At 38.9% G+C, this 9,328-nt stretch overlaps 1 long non-coding RNA gene across 1 annotated transcript; it reads left to right on the forward strand.

Moving 5' to 3' along the window:
* The first annotated feature begins 4,262 nt into the window (after positions 1–4,262).
* Positions 4,263–5,245, forward strand: LOC121863132. The gene is made up of 3 exons (XR_006088343.1): positions 4,263–4,439; positions 4,690–4,789; positions 5,110–5,245. It is a non-coding gene; the product is annotated as an uncharacterized LOC121863132 (long non-coding RNA).
* The last annotated feature ends 4,083 nt before the right edge of the window (positions 5,246–9,328 follow it).

A 9,328-nucleotide genomic window follows, 5' to 3' on the forward strand; every position in this document is an offset into this window, starting at 1 on the left:
TGGGAATCGAAAATCAATGACAATCTGTTCAGAGTCCCAAAGTTTCGAATGCCGGATTATATCCGGGGTTAAGAAGGTACCTAGGTGAGGTCACCTGGGAACAGTCACATGAGTCACCAGTTGGAAGGGGTGAGGTCATAGATGACACAACAATTGATCATAACTATAATGTATTCACTAGTTTGCTACATAAAGCACAAGAACAAACTATATCATACAGAAAAATTAGGTCAAATAAGAATGAGCCAAGGTGGATGACCAGAAAACTTAAACATGACATAGGAATAAAGAAATGAATATACAGTATAAGAAATAGGTATAATGAACTATCTAGGAATGTTAAGAAAAATGTAAGGAAAGCAAGGAGAGACTATGAAATCAAATTAGCAAGAGAATCCAAGGCTAATCCCAAGGGATTTTTCCAGGTATATAGAACAAAGGTCTAGGACAAAGTTGGGCCTTTAAAGTCGGGGAGGGGAGAATTGAGAATGGCAGTGAAGAAATAAGCAAAGCATTGAACAGCCACTTCTTATCAGTTTTCACAAAGGAAATTCGCTATGAAATTCCAGAGGTGGAACTGATATTTAAGAGAACGGAAGAAGAGAAATTAAAGAATATCACTATCACAAAAGAGGATGTTCTTAAGAAGATAAATAAACTAAAGAAGACAAAATTCCCAGGGCAGCATGAAATTTTCCCTCGAGTCTTGAAAGAGTGTAGGGAACAGATTAGCGGACCCCTCGTAAACTTATTTACAAAATCATTAGACACTGGAGTTGTGCCAGACTTGTGGAAACAGGCAAATGTAGTACCCATACTCAAAAAGGGACACAGAGCATCAGCGTCAAATTACGGGCTGATCAGTTTGACGTCAGTAGTGAGGAAATTTCTTGACTCAATTATAGCAGATAACATCCGATCGCATTTATAGAAAAGCAAATTAATCTACGACTCTCAACATGGGTTTACAAAGGGAAAATCTTGTCTAACAAATCTGCTGATATTTTTTAGGAAAGTCTTCGAGGTAGTAGATAATGACGAAAATTACGATTTTATTTACTTAGACTTTAGCAAAGCATTTCACAGAGTGCAGCATCAGAGGCTTCTGAGAATTTGAGAGAATTTTTGTGAAATGGTAATACTAAGAGATTCTTATGGTCATGGGTGGGCTTGGGATCAGTTCTATGCAGTTCTTTACAACTAAAAACCTGGAACGTCAATGTGGCATTTTAAAACTCATGCACTGTTAAACAAATGTTAATCAAGAACTCCCCCAACACAATGGGTTGCATTTATAAAGTCCCTTGCAAGGAATGTAATATGTTTTACTAAGGCCAGACAGGTAAAGATCTTGTAACTAGACTTAAACAACATAAATATAGTGTCAGGACAAGCCAGGAATCCAATGCTCTATTTGTTCATCTCAGGGATAATAAGCATTGCATTGACTGGGATATTGCCTCCTCAACATTACCTTGTAATTCAATTGACAGTAGGAACATTATAGAATCTAGTCTCATTAAACATACCGAAGCAGTCAACATGAATTTGAGTAATGGCATGTACAAACTGGACAATTTTGTAATTAAGAAGATTTGTAACCAGGTGAGAAGGTTGGGTCACCTTACCCTTTGACCTGACTACCGACAGTTGCCGTGCTTTTTAAAGATGAGTAGGGTCATTACCTAATACCTGACCATTATGGACCTGATCTCACCCTCCTCTGTATATATGTACCTTGTTTTGTACTTCTCCTTAGTCTGTACTCACCCCTGAAGAGGGGAATTACATGAAAGTGCTTGGGAACTTCGTGTTTTCTTCTTTCCTTGTGGTTATCTGTAGGCTTAGGATAATTATGCATTTAAAAATGGCTAAATATGCATGCAAATATGCAGTAAAAACTGAGAAAATATGCACTTTAAAATGTTAATAAATAATAACTACTGAGTTAATAACTCCTTTTCTATACATTTTCTCAGTAAATTTACTTTCCCAGACAGGATGTCGCCGAAGTAAGATTTTTTAAAGAATTTATTAAATACAAAAAAAAAACAATATACTGACATAAAGTAATTTATTAAACAATACTGAAAAAGTATTTTCCTTTTAAGAAAATAGAAGAACAAAAGAGTGTCAGGAGGGAACTAATGGATCTCGTGCATCTAGACCCTGCCTGGCTGAACACGAACCCATCACGTACAGAGACGTAGAGCGAGGGGCGACCTGATAGAGGTGTACAAGTGGAAGGCAGGGCTAAACAAAGGGGACATTACAAAGGTACTCAAACTATCCAACCAGGAGCGAACTCGTAACAATGGTTTTAAATTAGACAAATTTAGATTTAGGCGGGAAATAGGTAAACACTGGTTTGGAAACAGAGTGGTGGATGAATGGAACAGTTACCAAATATCATCATTAACTCGAATACGCTGAATAGCTTCAAACATAGGTTGGATGCTTATATGAGCAATAGGGGTTGGGTGTAAACGGGACTGCCCAGTATGGGCCAATAGGCCCGCTGCAGTTTCCTCCATTCTTACGTTCTTATGTTCATGTCCACTGACCAGCCAATCACGGCCTAGCTAACCACAGCCTAATGTTGAGCTATATAAACGTCACTTAAGTATATTTCTTGTGGATATTATGACGCCAAAACAAAATCGCGTATTTTCGATTTTGTTTTAGTGCAATAAAATGGACTTTTATATTTCAAATATCACTAATTTCTGCCCCAGCGTTGCTGTTATGCTCGTGAATTTTTTCCCTCTTGAGATTGAAGAATGTTTTATAATATTTTGGAATTTTCCAAATATATGCCTTATAAAACAAAAAAATATGAATATGCACTTTAGCTCAAAAATGGCTTAAATATGCATTTGCATATGCACATATGCAAATGCATAATTATCCAGGTATATGCTGATAACTTATCAGCATATACCTGGATCACGCGCAACTACAGTGATTTACTTGCATATATATATATATATATATATATATATATATATATATATATATATATATATATATATATATATATATATATATATATATATATATATATATATATATATATATATATATATATATATATATATTTGTCAGACATTTGTGCGTCTGGTGACTGTTGGTGGTGGCATCGGGTGGTGTTGGCGGTGTGGATGATGATGACGCTGGTGTTAACACGAAGCTATGCCGGCAACCTCATGGCCCTCCTGGCCGTGAGACACATTCCTCAACCTTACCAGAGCCTCCGGGACGTGCTAGATGACCCATCTGTAAACATGATATGGCAAGAAAACTCTTTACTGTCCTATCAGATACAGGCATGTTCATATCTAGTTCCCTTAACAACTATGGTAAACATTTTTTCGGCTGTTTTATTGAACTCGTATATTTAGTTAATTAAATACCAGATAGCGTAGAGCTTAGGCTACTTTTAATATACCTATGTTTCATACACCGTTTTTTCTGCACAGGATATTAACTGAGGTGTATGGCGTATTTGTCAAAAAAATAACAATGTCGATGCACAATAACCTCAGAAGTGAATCACGATACTAATAATAATATTATTATTATTGTTAATCATGATAGCTGGTCTTTTGTTCTTCAAAAGAATTCACTAGCGCTCGAAGTACTACAAAGTCAAAGACGAGACTAAAAAGAAATCCTGTTCTACGATAAAAGTCACAAAAATGGGACAGTTTGACTTCTATCATTTATATGGTCTTCTTACGTTTAATCAGTTGTACTGTGTAATATACTGTACTAGACTGTTGGGAAAGTTGTTGAGGGAGATGAATAAGAGATGTCTGTTATAATTGGTAATTAAAACCTTCAAATACAATAATCATATTATATGGAGAAGGATTTATATCTTGTGTACAATTTATTTTAATTATACATTTACTTTACGTTTAATAGATCAGTTTTAAAGCGTTAAATAGGATCCATTAAATGCTATTTGATTATTAATATCCCTAACATTTACTTCTTAGCATATTATGTATAAATAAGCTTGATATTGCCTTTTTATTATAATGTATGAGGTCTATTAACATTAATGTCTTACCCCTTTTAAAACCAAAAGATTGTGTAGGATATTATAATTCTTATGTTTCCCACATATATTTTAAGCATCATAATATGCTCTAAATATGAAGTAAATTATTGCATTAAAATGTCCGTACAAGGAAAACAATTTATAATATTACGCGTTAAAATTCTATGCTGATGCTTTTCCCTAAATTTCAAGTCCGCTGCGTCTGGGATATACCGTGAGGTGGCAGACCTCAAGAAAGTTGGGCGTATCATATACAGACAGTTGGGGGAGTTTCCCAAGATGGCTGATACATTAGTGAGAGCCGGCGGCCACACCCTCGTCGATGTTGATATTAACATTAGAAACTCAATGGCTCAGGATGTCTCACGAACAGGTTAATATCTTTATTCTTGATTAAAAGTGTTCTTAGATATTTGGTGAAACATTCATGTGTTCCTTTTTTACATCCATTCTTTTTAAAGAACAACCGTCCATATGGATATAGTCCTTAAGGAAATGTGCTTCATCAGCGTATCTATTCACCAAAAATTCACAATCCATATTGATGGACAGCTTCGATGAATAAGCACATGAAAACCCACAATGATGGTCACTTAAAACTTAATTTTTCAACATATCTTCAGGTCGATGCGACTACTACATGTCGAGAGAAAAAGTCCTGTCTTTTCCCTTCGTTATGATTCTCAAGAAGTACAGCCCTCTCACTCCTGTCATTAATAAAAGGTGAGGAATGTCTTAGTCTTATTATTGACTCTAGTAATTGTATGTGTATTATGCCAATGAGTGTGGATGGAGATATATCTTGCAGATCCACAGTGGGAAAGGTTGAGAAGATAAATATTAATAAAAACTTATAGGAAAAGGGAATCGCTGGAACACTTAGTGTTCCAGTGATTCCCTTTTCCATTGAGTTATATATACATATATATATATATATATATATATATATATATATATATATATATATATATATATATATATATATATATATATATATATATATATATATATATATATTAATCCATTTCAATTACTGTACGAAGGGTTATGGCAATACACGAAGCAGGACTGATGGACAAGTGGATCAAGTATAGTGTTGGAAATGCAACGACCTGTGTGCAGGCGCCACAGAAAATTACCGTAACCTCAAATCTCTCTATCACAAATCTCTGGGTATTTAATCGTTAAACCAGTATCCAGCATGTGCAGTAGAATTTCACTTAGTATTAAAATGCATGCATTTAAATCCTGCTGGATGTAAAGTTTTTTCACATAAAAGTTTTATTATTATACTTAGGTTCTATGATTTTTAACATCTGTTCACAATAAAGACAGCATTAAATACTTTTCACTCTATCACTATGTGTACTTAATGTTTACGATAAGCTACTAAAATATGTATCAGATTCTACACTAAGGTTTATATTTTTGTACGTATTTGTTCCTAACAAATCAAATCTATTATATTTATACTCATCAGCCGTAGTAGTAGACGTAGTAGTAGTAGTAGTAGCGTGGCGTGGGTGTAATTGTGTGCCCTGCCCTCCCTGGTTTATAGCGATTTTGGAGGGGACATACTCAGTAGGCTGGAACAGAACTTCACAGTGTGTCGGTAAGTATCGGACTTTCACCCTAAACATTGCCACTGAAGATTCTCCTCATCCCTTAAGGCATTGATTGCAAATTTCCATGCGTGTACCAGCGATCACCAGGGGAGTTTTAAGTGTGACGGTTGGTAATGCCGGTCGCCTCATTGTGTGGTAGGCCTACTTAAGATCGAACGGTTTCGAGACTCCCGCCCCTAAGGCCAGTGATAGATGGTCAACAATTCTATGCCTGCTGCCACTGCCCACACGCAAACAGACACCTCGGGAAGTGCCAGCCACCCTCCACACCCGACAAAGTAAGACTTTATTACATACTTACATCAGTGTGATCATAGAAATTGTGATTATTCCCGCCATAGATATAGACTGTTGCCTTCATCCCCCCAGGGGTGGCTTACACATCCATACCCATTGCATCCTTGACCACCGAAGGGTCAAGACGTACCTGGCGCTCCTCTCGGAGCAGCCAGGTCAACTGTTAAGTTGGCCCATAACAACCCCCTCCCCTGAACCCTCCTCCCCACCGGAATATCAACAAGTTCTCGCCAGAAGTTACAATTTCATTTTGAAAGGAACGGAACCAGTGTTAAACAGAGGTGAACAGTGGTGAACAGTGCTTAAGTCAGTGGGAACAACTCAATAGTAACAGTCGTACCCAAGTTAACCTTCACACAGTGAGGTCCCAGGTACCCAGTGATAACGGCCCCCGCGAGACCCAAAAAACAACCACCGATGTGTTAATCCGTCTACGATAGGAAGGCCTGGGACCAAACCTCACTCATATAACACCATCTGTGAGGGAATTACTACACCACAAGTCCCTCATCACACCATCTGTAAGGGAATTACTACACCACGTGAGGTCCCTCATAACACCATCTGTGAGGGAATTACTACACCACGTCAGGCCCCTCATAACACCATCTGTGAGGGAATTACTACACCACGTGATGCCCCTCATAACACCATCTGTGAGGTAATTACTACACCACGTGAGGTCCCTCATAACACCATCTGTGAGGTAATTACTACACCACGTGAGGTCCCCCATAACACCATCTGTGAGGAAATTACTACACCACGTGGTCCCTCATAACACCATCAGCGAGGGAATTACTATACCACGCCAGGTCCCTCATAACAACATCTGAGGGAACTACTACACCACGTGAGTTCCTCCTATCACCATCTGGGAGGGAGTTACTACACTACGAGTTTGCTGTTCAACACCAACATTAATCTGTATGTTCACTGTATGTTCCTTTACCTTTCTCTAATGAAGGCTTTTGTTAAACCACCAATGTATGTAATAAGTCATTTATGTCCAATGTATATTTTCAGCCTTCGGGCTGCAGAATTTTTTCAATAAACCGTTAATTATTATTATTTATTATTATTACGTATGTCCCTACTACCCGGACACTGCAGTCCAACCTGTCACCTCTCTGCCCTTTTCTCGTAAGAAATAGTTTCCTCCGAATGAAACCAAAGCAGATATCAGTGGCAGACATTCCTGTTGCCCGAAGTGTGGAGCATTGTGCCGGGCAACTGTTTTTGCTGCATTTGTCCTAGCCGGAACCAAAATTGCACAAGCTGTGAGTGTGCGAGAAACAACCGCTGATGTGTTGGGCGCAGAAAGGGGAACAATTGTCGGTCTCCCCAGGCCAGGGAGCCGTCACGGGAGGACACAGTCTATATCGCCTGGACACCACCGCTGGATGATATCCGGAATGATAGCACTGAGTCAACTTAGTCTGAAAATGTAGTACTAATAAATGCTGCTCCAATAGTAGCTGATGTCCACAAGGTGAATGACAGACAGCCACCACAGTGGAATGGCATGTTGATGGAAAATGCTGATAAATGGGTTAAAGAAACCTACCCAGAAATTGTCAGGTGGTCGTCAGCTAACCTCTTTGAACCACCCAAGTGTGCGGCCACTAAAAAAATTATTCGGGAGATGACTCGCCTCATAATCGAGTTCACTCAGGCCATAGTGGAAATAATACCCCATCTATTCTTTCAGAGAACACACGCAAGGTCTAAGTGCAAAGAAATGTGGCAGCAATGAAGAGAAGATTGACAATTTGGCAGAAAGGGGCCCTTGATGATCTCCTACGTGAGTAAAGAACACTGCAGGAGAGACTAAAATTTATAGGAGGACAGCAAAACACCGAGGATGTTGCCAGAAAGCTTATTAACAAGATGCGGGTGGGAAAAGTGTCCTTGGCGGCAAGCTCTCTCAGAGAAATCTTCCGGTGGTGTCCTGCCAACAAACAATTAGACATTACAACAACTAAAGGAAAAACATCCCCCCTGCAAGTGAAGAGGAAAGCATCAGGTTCCAGGAAGCCTATATCCCTCCAAATGCTGTCATGTTCGAGGAAATTACAGGATGAATGGTGTGGAATAATGCACTGAAGACTCAGGGAGGTACCGGCCCTTCAGGCCTGGATACAGACGGTTGGAGAGTCACCCTCAGTATTAACAAGTTTGGCTCCGATGCAAGTGATCTCTGCAATGCCATCGCCTCCCTTGCAAGAAAGCTAGCAACCTCGTGTTGTCATCACCTTCATGTTCTGACGGCCTGCCGCACTGGATAAAAATCCAGGATGTAGGCCTTTCAGGGTGTGGGAAGTGCTTTGGCGGATCATTGGACAATGCATAATGGAGATGGTAAATGACGATGTCAGGGCAGCTGCAGAGAACCTGCAAGTATGTGTTGGCCACCAGGCTGGCGGGGAACCTGCCATTCACGCCATGAGACACATATTTGAACTGCGTGATTCTGAGGCAGTACTCCTGGTTGACTCTTCCAATGCATTCAACATAATCAACCGCAAGGCTACACTGCACAACATCAAGATCAAGTGTCCAAGCTTCACAATGTATGTTGAAAACACCTTTAGGAACCCATCAGACCCCTTTACAACAAGCTTCAAGGTCCTAAGAGGAAATACCGTCAGTCAGTCAAGTGCGGGAACAACGCAGGGGGACCTTGTCGCCATGGCAATGTACGCACTAGTCCTGTCTGTGCTCCAACATACAATACAATATGAAAAAAATGAGGTCAAGCAAGTGGCATACGCTGATGACCTAACAGGAGCAGGAAAAGTGGAGGACATCAAAAAGTGGTTGGACCTGATGACATCACGAGGTCCATATATAGGGTGCCATCCAAACGCCAGTAAGTCCTTCCTCATTGTGAAGCCAGAATGCAATTTAATTTAATTGAATCCGTTTATTTAGCCAAAAAAACACAGATACAGAGTGGATGATAATTACAATATTAACATGGCTGAGCCAGTTAAGAACCTGAGCTCTCTTGTAGGCACCTGATATATACTGTAAATTTATCTCAAGGAAGTATTATGTGACATTTAGTATCCTCTGGAATACTACAATAGCATGGTGGTAATAAGAAAATATCAGTATGTTACCACGGTTATCACATCAATATCATCTAAGCTCTTGGGAACTTCGTGTTTTCTTCTTTCCTTGTGGTTATCAGCATATACCTAGATCACGCGCACCTACAGTGATTTACTTGCATATATATATATATATACATATACATATATATATATACATATATATATACATATATATATATATACACACACATATATATATATATATATATATATATATATAT

This window comes from Homarus americanus, unplaced genomic scaffold, assembly GCF_018991925.1.
Source record: "Homarus americanus isolate GMGI-L3 unplaced genomic scaffold, GMGI_Hamer_2.0 scaffold58867, whole genome shotgun sequence".
In the NCBI taxonomy this organism is placed as follows: domain Eukaryota; kingdom Metazoa; phylum Arthropoda; class Malacostraca; order Decapoda; family Nephropidae; genus Homarus; species Homarus americanus.